This window comes from Biomphalaria glabrata, chromosome 17 (genome assembly GCF_947242115.1).
Source record: "Biomphalaria glabrata chromosome 17, xgBioGlab47.1, whole genome shotgun sequence".
NCBI classification, from domain to species: Eukaryota; Metazoa; Mollusca; class Gastropoda; family Planorbidae; genus Biomphalaria; species Biomphalaria glabrata.
Window position 1 is genome coordinate 12,109,376 of NC_074727.1, and position 13,807 is coordinate 12,123,182.

General features: G+C 38.5%; 1 protein-coding gene across 3 annotated transcripts in view; it reads left to right on the top strand.

Moving 5' to 3' along the window:
- Positions 1–675: 675 nt before the first annotated feature.
- The window catches only part of LOC106077757 (solute carrier organic anion transporter family member 5A1-like), a 96,782-nt gene continuing 83,650 nt past the window's right edge, over positions 676–13,807 (top strand). For all 3 annotated transcript variants that reach the window (XM_056016069.1, XM_056016070.1, XM_056016073.1), the window contains exon 1: positions 676–846. The gene's annotated coding sequence lies outside the window, so the exon portion shown is untranslated. The remainder of the gene's footprint in view (positions 847–13,807) is intronic.

The window sequence follows — 13,807 nt, forward strand, 5'->3', positions numbered from 1 at the left end:
CAAAGTCTGCTATTCTTTTTGGAAATAACAGCTTCGTGGAGATGGAGGAATACTGTGTGATTGACTTTTGACACTTTGTAGATTGCCGGATCATCACATCTATTTGATCCATAGTTACTTCGCTAATAAAGGTAGTCATAGTTGTTTACATGTGGTCATAGTTGTTTACATAAATTCTTTAATTTCTTTAAAAAAAAAAGGCAACAAGAAAAAATAAATAAAAACCAACCCCCATCATTTAGTGCAGGAATTCTCAACATGTGGGTCGCGATCACCTTGGGGGTCGATTGACAATTATCCAGGGGTCGCCAATGACCATCGAAAAAATGGATTGTTTTTATCTATTCTTCTATTGCTGGTCGTGTGTGTGTGTGGAGGGGGGGGTCGCGGCAGAGTGGGGGATTGTAAAAGGGGTTGCCGAGCTTTAAAGGTTGAGAACCGCTGCTTTAGTGGGATCTGTCAAGTGTGTGTGTTTGGGGGCATTACCTCCCACTCTTTCCAAAGTGCTTGATTTTATTTTTTCAGACGGCGATAATCAAGGGATGCAACTTCACATATCTGTCTGTCCGATTCCCATATACAGTGTTACTTCCCCTGCCATTGCTAATTATAGAAGAATAGTGCATCAACTCGTTCACAGTCCACGACTCGCCTCTGTTGTGATGCGAGGCCGAGAATAAAATAGATCTAGGTTAGCAGACGGCGAAGAGAGGTGGAAGATTGAGCTACAACACAGTAGTGGGTGACTGGCCTTGTTTCTCATTTCTGTGTCACTCGTGTGTTCACTTGGAAACAATATTCTTGTTGGGAATATATCTATCTACTAGACTACCTAGAGTTTTCAAGGTGAGTAATCAGTAATGAAATTATAGCCCAACTAGTCTAGAATCCTAGACCCATATTAATATAGATCTATAGAGTCTAGATTCTAGTAAGATCGACTAAATCTATAACTACAAACTACAAGTAACAATCTAGCCAATCTAGAATCTAGGGTCACTCTACTATAGGCTAGTATTAGAGTTTAGTAGGTAGTAGTATCGGACTAGGGACCTAGACTAGAGCTAGAATCTAGAGCTACATTATAATATTAGATTATAGATATCACTACACTAATGTTAATAGTAATAGTCCCTAGATCTGTAGTATAGATCTAGCCTATTACTTTGTGACTTTGTAGATCTATGTGCAATAATAGTAATACTACATCTAGAAGATCATCTAGTGACTACTGACTAGATCTATAACTATAGAGTCCCTGTAGAATCTAGATAACTGTGGATTCTAGATCTAAATTCTAAATTGTCTATAATTACAGTCATTGTTGTTGGCATCTCAGACTACTCTAGATTTAGACATCTAAACTGGGTCAACAGTAACTTGAGTTGAATCGGGACAATCAGCTGTTTTTTGAGTTGAAAGGGAAAGGCCGGATGTCAGCAGGCCTTTCTCCTACTTGGAATAAATAGATGTTTATATAGATCTATATTCTAAGATGTCGTTCTTTGTTTCAAATCTAGATTCTAGAAATAGATCTACTTTTGACATAGTTGGAAATCTAGTAGACATACATATACCATAGAGACTCGTAGATGATCTCTGATTTCGTGCATCAAGATTTTATTTACTGCTACTAGATCTATAGAGTCTAGATCTAGATTTGTAACTATTTACACTTAGAGATTCGAGCCCTTCACTTTCAAATATTCCTTATATGTTGGACCGTTTATATAGATCTATATTCTAAGATGTCGTTCTTTGTTTCAAATCTAGATTCTAGAAATAGATCTACTTTTGACATAGTTGGAAATCTAGTGGACATACATATACCATAGAGACTCGTAGATGATCTCTGATTTCGTGCATCAAGATTTTATTTACTGCTACTAGATCTATAGAGTCTAGATCTAGATTTGTAACTATTTACACTTAGAGATTCGAGCCCTTCACTTTCAAATATTCCTTATATGTTGGACCGTTGGGTACCACACAAAATTTATAGATTTACTGGGTCTAGATTTAGTCAATTATGATCTAGAGCTATATAACATGATTTTACATGATATCTAGATTCCTATCTAGATCTAATCTAGACTAAGCTGATTGTTTTAGCTTAAGTGCACATATTGTCATTGTTTTTTTTTTTGCTGATAGATCTAGACTCTAGATGAAAAAATATTCTGTACAATACTGACAATAGCCACATCATTCTGAGATGACCGCACTACAAACATCGATGTTCTTGCAAATGCCGGTATAGACAGTACAGACAGTATGATCGAGGCTTGTTATAGTGCGACAGTAACGGTACGCTGGGCAGGGATAGTACCCCGTATGGGGGACGAATGTATGCCAAAGGCAGTCCTTTTTGGTGAGCTGAAAGCTGGTTGGCGTAACAGAGGTGCCCCACGAGAAACGCAAGTTAGGCCCCAACTTGCTTTAAGTGATATCTGGAGATAAATTATAAAGGCCGCGGGTTACACATTTGAGACAAAAAGAAAATCCACTACCGAGGACAGACGTATACGGCGAAAAGAGAATCTAAAACGACCACCGGCCGACATTGGTTATGTCTGCGCTAGATGTGTCAAAATATGTAGGTCGCAGTTGGGACTGCGTAGCCACGTGAAATACTGTACTTCTCGAAGACAAGCCTTATATCCGAAGACAAGCCTTATATCCGAAGACAAGCCTTATATCCGAAGACAAGCCTTATATCCGAAGACAAGCCTTATATCCGAAGACAAGCCTTATATCCGAAGACAAGCCTTATATCCGAAGACAAGCCTTATATCCGAAGACAAGCCTTATATCCGAAGACAAGCCTTATATCCGAAGACAAGCCTTATATCCGAAGACAAGCCTTATATCCGAAGACAAGCCTTATATCCGAAGACAAGCCTTATATCCGAAGACAAGCCTTATATCCGAAGACAAGCCTTATATCCGAAGACAAGCCTTTTATCCGAAGATAAGCCTTATATCCAAAGACAAGCCTTATATCCGAAGACAAGCCTTATTTCCGAAGACAAGCCTTAGATCCTATATATGCGAAATGGGGAAGTATTTTAATAAACCAGATGATATCATTTGAGCTTTTCAGCACCCTAGAATCAAATTTGTAAGCGTTTTCGTTTGTAGCTATTTGTATTGTTTAGTTGGCAACAGTGACCTTTCAGTACAGCGTCCTTCACACTGTTTATATTGTCTATTTTTTGTCATTCCATTTTTAATGCTTTTCTTTACGATTCCATTATATCGCCCCCCGATTTCTTTCTATCGCTTTTCTCTTGTTCGTTTTCTCTCTCACAGTATGTTAATTGCTTTAAAGAGAGTCTTAAAAAATGTAAGGGTTAATAAAGAGCAGATTACTGTGATTAACTTTTGGTGTGAAAATGCCCAATACGTTTTAAAAGTCAGAATAAAATGCATGTACTCAACTAGGTCAAACAAAAAAAGGGGGGGGGGGCAAATATACATTTATCTTTTTTTTGAATTCGTGGTGACTAAATCTATTTCAAACGCTTGTATAAAATTAAAGCTGATGTACACGAAACTATGGAAGGTAAATATTCTTCTTCTTGGCACCTTTTCGTTGAATGCACGGCTATGTGAAGGTGTCGTTTCAACTCATCTGGTGTAAATATTTGATATTGGCCCACTCCTCGAAGACCGGTATAATTCTTTCTCTCGTGACCTCGGTAGCCCGGATGTATGTTACCTTTTATCACATTTTGGTGGAGAGGGAATAGATCCTATATAGATCTGGATGAAACTGGTATAAAGCATTTAGTAGCGTTATGGTTTCAGGAAATGGCCTTGGTGACTGATTAGTCACGTGGTTGGCTTTAGTACCGAGGGGTCTTCAAATCCCGATGAAGACTGGAATTTTGAATTTCGGGATTTTTAGTACGCCCCTGAGTCCATCTGATTCTAATGGGTACCTGACATACGTTGGAGAAGTAAGGGCGTTGTGTTGGCCACATGACAGTCTCGTTAACTGTCGGTCATAGAAACAGATGACCTTTACATCACCTGCCCCCAATAGCTCGCAAGGTCTAAAAAAGGTTCCTTACCTATAATGCGAACAGGGTGTAGGAAGTAAACATTTCAAGGGTCTAGACTTAGATCCTATGGTGATCCTCTTTGAAAGCCCATTCCTAATCCACCTTAGGCAGACCTGACTACCACTACAGCCCAACATAACCAACATCCTGTACGGCAGTGCTGAACAACTGAAGAGAACAGCACACTATTTTTCCTTGGCACAGTCGGCAAAAGAGCTGACAGCTCAGCAGCAAAAAGTGGCTACAAGAAGAAGACAAGAATCCTATGGCGACATCGTAAATCGTTACTTTTTTTCTCTCTTCGCAATAATCTCACACCCTAGACTTAAAAAAAAAAATAATTCTGCCAACAGGCAAATAAGTAAAGTGTGTGTTTGTGTGTGCCACTATGCATAGATAGTGTGGTTTTATTGGTGACTTCAGGCTGTAAAAAATGCTTTCTGTTGCAACCAAGGAGTGGCTCCCATCGTCCCATGACATTTCCGTTTAGTACTTTTGGATGGACAGGAAACATCGTTTGAGACTCATTGGTGTAGAGTGAAACGAAAAGTATTTGGTAGACAGTTAGTCCCTGGCTTGGTCACGTGTTTAGTCTTCCAGATTTCTCAATCACGACAGCGCTTTTGCCTTTTATTTATTTTTTCTCAGATCAGCGGTTCAAACATTGATCCTAAGCTGCAAAAAGTCTTGGGGGGGAATGCGGGAGGGGGGGGGGTAAAATAGCTCTCCATCGACATGGAACACGCCAAAACAAATCAGAAATAAAATATGTTGTTTTCATTGTGATTCTTGGGGCAAGGTAGATGATCGGTAAAGACGATAGATTCGAAACGTGGTCGCGAAATTTATTTTTTTTTTCATTTATTTTTTTTTATTTTACTTATTACATATCTCTGCACACACGTACATGCGTCCAATAAGTTTTATTTATTTATTTTACATCTGGTGCGAGACATTGTATTTATTGCAGTAGATAGACTTATAAAATTGAATATAATGTAAATATATCTGTTTTTACGTAAGGGACTACCTAGAAAACATGATCAATGTACTCTCTCTCTCTCTCTCTCTCTCTCTCTCTCTCTCTCTCTCTCTCTCTCTCTCTCTCTCTCTCTCTCTCTCTCAAGCTTATTTCTATTCATTCGTTTATTGACACCTGCAGCGCAAGACGTGATGTCTATTTATAGACACCATTGAGGTTTTGTTTGGTGTTCCTAAGAGTGCAATGGGGCAGGTTTGTTTGTTTCTTGAAACGTTTGGGTTTGTAGTTTGTAGATCCAGGAAGGGTTATGGTGTGTCCCACCGTCATAACGGCCATTGTCTCATCTTATTTGGTCTTACATTAGTCGAAAACTTAAGCATAAATCACGTGGGTGAAATGTTATGATTACGACAACTAGATTTTTTTTTCCTTGTCGTGAATGAATGAAATATTTTGTTATTAAATATAAGCTTCGAATAGATCCATTAAATCCTGCTCCCACCCTCGACCTTTTTTCTCTAGCCCCGATTTCATGTTCCATTCTTATTACAAAATGACAAATCCATTGTCACTTATAAAACCAAAATTATCCCCAAATTTGTATTAAGGTTTGAGCTCATCACAACTCCGTAAAATGCTTGTAGGAACTTTACCTACCTATTAGGCCGACATCTATAGACAACCTAATTCCTAAATATAGGTTTTAAACTTTGAAAACAACAACAACAACAATAACAAAAAAACTACGGCTTAAATATGTATACCAGCCGTTTGTCCTCAAACATGGTCGAGAATATATCAAGTTTAATCAACATGCATAAACGTCGACCTAACCCAAGATTCTATTTCAATAGGTTATTAATATGTTCATTTAAAGTGCATCTAAATCTGGACATTAACCAGGTTTCGTAGCCCAGCCATGTCAGCTCTCAGATTAAGAGATCTCGCGATTCTTGTAAATATGCTTGCCATTTAACATCGAAGTACAGGGTTATGGCCAAATTGCTGATGACAACTTTAACATTCCTTTGTCTTACTACTTTCAACCACAATATCTTACATCCCAATAGTTTTGGTTACACTCAAAACAAACAGATAAATCAAGGAACTCTTTAGATTGGCGGGGCCTTACGTCTTAATTACATTAATGGGGGTTTCAACTAAGTGTTTTAGAACGTGGATCAAAGATGTTGGTGGATAGCTTGAAATAATCTGAGAATCTTTGGTGTTAAGTTTCTAAAAAGTAGATAAGATACTTCACTGACATTCTGTTTGATTTCAAGAATGATTCAACATCTTCTTAGTTACAAGCATCAGGTAAGTCTAATGTTCTAATGGTGGATTAAAGGGAAGCCCTTTCGATCACAGGGACTCTCAGATTGTTGATTTTTTTTCTTCATAGTAGTATTTTTAAACATAAAAAAAAATGTTTTCAATACATTGAACTAATAGAAAATATATTTGTTAGCAACTTTCTCTACTCCACAAATCTCTTTGAACAGTTTGAGAGTTACAAAGTCAAGGGGGTTGTACTTTAGTTGCGGCATGAGGATCTCAGCCAATGTTTTGCGGTAACATTATATTGGAATGCTGGTCACGTACTAGTTACTAGACTCAGTTCAGGGCCTCCCATTTCTTTCTTGTGTCCAGACAGTCCTTTTGGATTGCTGAGTTCATATACGATTTAGAACTTAATATGTATTTAGTACAGTATTGTTGTTTTTTTTTATTTGTTTAAGGATTTAAAAACATGTTATTGAAGAGTATTTAGATATAGTTACGATTTTTTTTCTGTGTATATAGTACCATGATCTCAACTTCCAATCAATGCTCAGTGGTTGTTCTGTAGTCACAGATTAATAATAAATTACTGTAGACGTTACTAATTAATAATGATAATAACGAGACTTCTTGATCAAGGTAGACATATATAACTCACTTTTATTTCCGTCCGATTCTTTGCTTTCGCATAAAACATAAACAACAAACAAGGACGTAATATCTTCTAATATTAACATATCCTTCCTTTTGAAGCTATCATCACATCCTTCCTTTTAAAGTTCTTAATACTTATATTTACAAGGAATTTTGACAACTCGACCACTTCTGGTTGTCTTGACCGGCACAGCAAGTTCTCTCATTATATATTTGTTCAGTTCTCGGGGATCTAAACACAACCTCAAAGAATTATCTTTCTTCTTTGCTATAACCAAGTTATGAACCCATTCTGTTGGTTCATCAACTTCTGTGATCACTCCATCTTGTTGCATTTGTGTGAGTTTTCTTTTTAATTCTTCATAGAGTGATGGTGCAACTCTGCGCGCACATTGAATAACTGGTTTTGCATCTGACGTCAGTTTAATGTGATATTTCATTTTGTATGTACCGAGTCCTTCGAATACTTGAGTATATTTTTTCATCAACACTCGTGGAACTTCATTTTGTTGCTTGACATCGTGTACTTCGACATTTCTCTTTGCCTCAATTAGTTTTAAAGCAATAGATGTCTTCAGACCTAGTATAGGATTTATACTTTTCTTGATCACGTACAGATCATCTTTAACTTCTACATCGCCGACTTTAAATGTGACCGATGCAACTCCCTTCAGTTCTAATGCTTCATCCCCCAATGCTCGTAGGGTAGTATTTGAATTCTTTAACTGAGTATCAGTTTCTAAATCGTTCCACGTTGACTCTGATATCACATTAGCTTGTGCTCCTGTGTCAATCTTCATTTTGACTATTTTTCCCATAATATTGACATCAACCATCCAAACTTTGACATTGTTGTCAGTACCAATTGCCTCAAACCACAACTCATTTACTTGGCTTGACTGACTTTCATCTTCCAGTAAATCAACAGCCTTGAAGTGTTTCGAACGACATTTTACAGCGAAATGATTTCTCTTTTTACATCTTCTACATGTCTGTCCAAATGCTGGGCAATTGTATTTTCCATGAGATCCACCACAAGATCTGCAATCTCTAATGAAACTTGTTACATGATTCTTTGCCATTTTTTCCTGTGAGGTTTTGACTGGCTTTCTATCTTCTGTCTTCTTTAATTTATTAGCAGCATCTACATGTAGTCCTTTCATATCTATCATTTGGTTCTGGGTATGCTCGTCAGCACGAATTATGCTTGCTGCTTTCTCTAAAGTTAAGTCTACATCTCTCAGAAGTCTCTCTCTCACTCGATCCGACTGTATGCCACATACCAATCGATCTCTGATGAGTTCATCTCGAAGGTTGTCAAACTTGCATTCTTTTGCCAAATTCTTTAACTCAGTATAATACTGTTCAAACGTTTCTCCGTCTTTCTGCTTTCTTGAAAAAAAATTAAATCTGTCATATACAGTGTTGGACTTAGGCAAAAAATGATTCTGAAACCTTTCAATTACTTTGTCTACAGTCTCATCTTCACATACTTGAAAAGTATTGTAGATGTCTCGAGCGGGTTCACCGATCAGGTGTAACAATAAAGCTTTCTTCACTGGCTCGGGCTTCGTATTTTTTTCAGTGGCAACCATAAGCAGTTCAAAACTTTGTCTCCATTTTTCCCACTTTCAGATAGATTACCTTCTAAGTGATAACGGTTTAGGAGGATCGAATAATTCCATTATTCGTACAGATTCTAGATTCTATGTCTAGATCTAGATCTAACAACATGAACTAACGACACCACAAATAAAATGTACTTTTAGCAATTTAGAAACCACTATATCTAAATCTACCTGTTACCAGCACTTTAAAGCAATGTGACACTAGATTTGACACCTAATCTAACACCAGATCTGACACAAGATCTGAAACCAAATCTGACACCATGTTCTGTAGTCACAGATTAATAATAAATTACTGTAGACGTTACTATTTAATAATGATAATAACGAGACTGTCTTGATCAAGGTAGACATATATAACTCACTTTTATTTCTGTCCGATTCTTTGCTTTCGCATAAAACATAAACAACAAACAATGACGTAATATCTTCTAATATTAACACAGTGGTAGTATATATACCTAAAATAGATTAAAGGATTAACACATTAACAAAATATAATAGTAAACAAAAATATTCTAGAGAGTTGTGGCGGGGCTTTAGATTGTTGTCTTTAAACTTACTTGTGAAACGAAGTCAAGTTAAGTTTTCTCTAAGGTAAAAGCATATCATTTATATATATATATAGATTTATTCTCCTCACACAATTACTTTGACTTCTCTTCATGCTTCTGATGTTCGTAGGCGTGTTTGTGTGTAAACTGTTTTGTGTGTGTGTGTGTGTGTGTGTGTGTGTGACTAGTAACAACTGTGCGTGAGTGTGCGTGTGTGTTTGGGGGTTTACATGAACCTCGTGTTAAATAACATGTTTTGTTGAATTCGTGTGTTCACTGCATTTCAGTAATAAGTTTTCTCATTTCTAGAGGACGTTGAACGACTACCATACAACAGACCTACTCGGCGAGTTTAAATTTTTTTTTAATCACTTTCTTTCATTTTGCCCATCACCTAAGAGCCGAGTGTTATAGCGCTCGAGTGGAAGACTGTGTTTTATTCGGGATAGGAAGATATTTCTGAATGTAAATCAAATAAGTATGTCTGACATCTACGTTTTGAGAAAGTGAAATAAAGTGTTTAGGTCTAGTCGTAGCCATTGGCAACTTAAACTCTCGTGTTTACCGTGGGGTACTTTGCTTGACCTGTCCAACACAGCCAAGAGTTTCGACTACGAACTTGACCTCGTCCATTTTAATCTTAAGCGCAAACATAAAATGTATTCATTGCTTCGACTGAAAAATGTTTGCTCATTGAAGGGTGTACTTGTCTCACCAAGGCTTAGATGCGTACTTGTCTCACCAAGACTTAGATGTGTACTTGTCTCACCAAGGCTTAGATGCGTACTTGTCTCACCAAGGCTTAGATGCGTACTTGTCTCACCAAGGCTTAGATGCGTACTTGTCTCACCAAGGGCTTAGATGCGTACTTGTCTCACCAAGGGCTTAGATGCGTACTTGTCTCACCAAGGCTTAGATGTGTACTTGTCTCACCAAGGCTTAGATGTGTACTTGTCTCACCAAGGCTTTAATGTGTACTTGTCTCACCAAGGCTTAGATGTGTACTTGTCTCACCAAGGCTTAGATGTGTACTTGTTTCACCAAGGCTTAGATGCGTACTTGTCTCACCAAGGGCTTAGATGCGTACTTGTCTCACCAAGGCTTAGGATGCGTACTTGTCTCACCAAGGCCTTAGATGCGTACTTCTTGTCTCACCAAGGGCTTAGATGCGTACTTGTCTCATTAAAGCTTAGTGCGTACTTGTTTCACCAAGGCTTCTCGCAAAGGATAATGGATATTACATAACATCTGCGGCATATTGCAACTTAACTTTGCAACTTGTTATGAAAGAGTTAAAGAAACCAATCTTTGATGTACATCCACACTCACAGGTTATTAGACATTTGTTCTCACCAGACGATGCAGTGTTTTTAGCCTCGGTGTGGGCCTACTCTGTGCCTTTGTTTTTCTTTCCCAACTGCTGTGTCCATTTAAAAGATCTTCATGTCGCGTTTACATATATCAGTGCATCTTAGGAGTGGACCACCTGCAGCTCTCATGGCCTCTATTAGATCACCATGGCATATATCTTGTGGAAGTCGGGCCTGTGGCATTAGATATTTAAGCCATTTAATCAAAATCCGAAGCCTTAAGTTGTTGTTTACACGGGCTACACACTTTTTTTAAAGGAGAAAGCGATGTTTCTGCTGGCATTAGTACATCTATCAATCCTTTAAGAAATAAATCAAACAACTGAATTCTTAATTTTGAAAAAAATACTCCTTGCTTAAACCACGCCTTTTACTACCTTCAAAAGTGAAATTTATGCTGGAAGAAATCAGAAAAGGCATGGACCCTAAATTAAAGCTGAAATTCATATGTGTTTAATGCCCTACCTAATTTTTCACTTTTTTGATGACACACCAACACCCTCGGGCGCGTGATTACGTATCCGGACGTCACCAGTGAAACATCACTTAAGAGTGTGGCTATTAATTGATTGCGTTGTTTGATGGGTGGAAAACTTTGTTGTTTGAAGAGATAAAGATCTAGATCTATTAATTGACTTGCTATATTTACATTTCTCTGTAGCCTTCATTATCAAAGCAAAGAATGGGGAATTATCCTTGTATCATATCCGCAAAGAGCGATCGAGTAAGATCGCTTAATATTATCTTCACAAAGAGTGACCGAGAAAGATCGCCTAATATTATCTTAGTAAAGAGTGATCGAGTAAGATTGCCTAATATTATCTTGGCAAAGAGTAATCTAGTGAGGTAGCCTTATAATACCTAGGCACAGAGAAATCTAGTATCTTCTTATACTTTTAAAACGTTCTTTAAAAAAAGATATAATTACGCCCACATTTTTATTTAGGTTGCACAATAACCGAATGTGCAGTACCTTATATCACTGCCCATATTCACTTCACATATTCCTCCTTGCGTTTTGATTTCCCGTCGGCAATTTGCAGAGTACGTGACCTTATGACCTGACTTTGTCAAACAGAGTTGATTGTATTGTTTGTGGATCGAAAGGTGAATGATTCGGGCCTAGGGTACTTTTAGAAAATAACTTTGGTTGTTGTTCAGAATAGGAAAGGAGGGGACGGCTGCGCTCCCTGGGGCGCTCTTTGCAAACAGATTGTTAAGTTCGTGTAAACGAGATCTGAAAATATTAGATTCAGTGAAGAAAAAAAAAGAGAGTTTGAAAAGTTGCCAAAAAAAAAAAATAATAATCTCGCACCAGGTATGTGACCAGTCCAGTAGAAGGTGCATCGTGTTTAGAGTAAATGGACAATGGGACGCAATGTTGGGCCTGCTTTCCCCACTGGATCTAGTAAATAACTTTTCAGTGTAGATTTTTCATGATCATAGGTACACTTAGAATAACAGATGGGTTGGGGGGTCAACTTGTGGGTCAGCACAACCCGCTATTACCTCACCTTACGTAAATATATCTATTAGGAAATCTTGCAACTAAATTCGGCATCAGCAATAGTCTCACCACATCAGCAATAGTCTCACCACATCAGCAATAGTCTCACCACATCAGCAATAGTCTCGCCATCAAAGCTTTCTGTTTCTCAGGGCCACCGACTTCCAGTCTGAAAGATACAAACTCTTAGTCCAGGCTTTTCTCTTCTGTATGGCCTTGACTCCTAAGATCAAGATAAGAGACGTCTCGTTCAACATCTATTGACAGTACACTCGTCTTGCAAGGCACTCCAGATAGTACATATCATCAAGCTGTTAGAAATCTAGCACTCTTTTCGTTACGAATCGTTTCAGCCAAGTAGCGATCTTTTAGTTTAAGCATTCGTCGATTTTAATGCCTCAATGCTGTACACTAGTGTACACAAAATGTGAACTATATTAAAGTATCAAGAGATTGCCTTTATTCACAATGACTACTTCAGGCAGGTCTGGCATTTGAGTCTGTTGTGACATCATGACCAGCGTGTCCAGCTGTAATAGCTCAATCATTCTGATGAAAACCTCAGCTCACAATGGGTCTTGCAAAATTAATGAAGCTGCTAATTGTATTAACATTGATTGGGCGTACCCCCTTCCCTAACTATACTTCTCTTGTGGCTTATCTATTCACCAGAATCAATATGGACGTTCATAACCGGGCCTTCACTAGAAACATAAGGCGTGCTTTGAAATAACCGGGCCTTCACTAGAAACATAAGGCGTGCTTTGAAATAACCGGGCCTTCACTAGAAACATAATGTGTGCTTTGAAATAACCAGGCCTTCATTAGAAACATAAGGCGTGCTTTGAAATAACCGGGCGTTCACTAGAAACATAATGCGCGCTTTGAAATAACCGGGCGTTCACTAGAAACATAATGCGCGCTTTGAAATAACCGGGCGTTCACTAGAAACAGAAGGCGCGCTTTGAAATAACCGGGCGTTCACTAGAAACATAATGCGCGCTTTGAAATAACCGGGCGTTCACTAGAAACATAGGGCGCGCTTTGAAATAACCGGGCGTTCACTAGAAACATAATGCGCGCTTTGAAATAACCGGGCGTTCACTAGAAACATAATGCGCGCTTTGAAATAACTGGGCGTTCACTAGAAACATAATGCGCGCTTTGAAATAACCGGGCGTTCACTAGAAACAGAAGGCACGCTTTGAAATAACCGGGCGTTCACTAGAAACATAGGGCGCGCTTTGAAATAACCTGGCGTTCACTAGAAACATAATGCGCGCTTTGAAATAACCGGGCGTTCACTAGAAACATAGGGCGTGCTTTGAAATAACCGGGCGTTCACTAGAAACATAATGCGCGCTTTTAAATAACCGGGCGTTCACTAGAAACAGAAGGCGCGCTTTGAAATAACCGGGCGTTCACTAGAAACATAATGCGCGCTTTGAAATAACTGGGCGTTCACTAGAAACATAATGCGCGCTTTGAAATAACCGGGCGTTCACTAGAAACATAATGCGCGCTTTGAAATAACCGGGCGTTCACTAGAAACATAATGCGCGCTTTGAAATAACCGGGCGTTCACTAGAAACATAATGCGCGATTTGAAATAACCGGGCGTTCACTAGAAACATAGGGCGTGCTTTGAAATAACCGGGCGTTCACTAGAAACATAATGCGCGCTTTTAAATAACCGGGCGTTCACTAGAAACAGAAGGCGCGCTTTGAAATAACCGGGCGTTCACTAGAAACATAGGGCGCGCT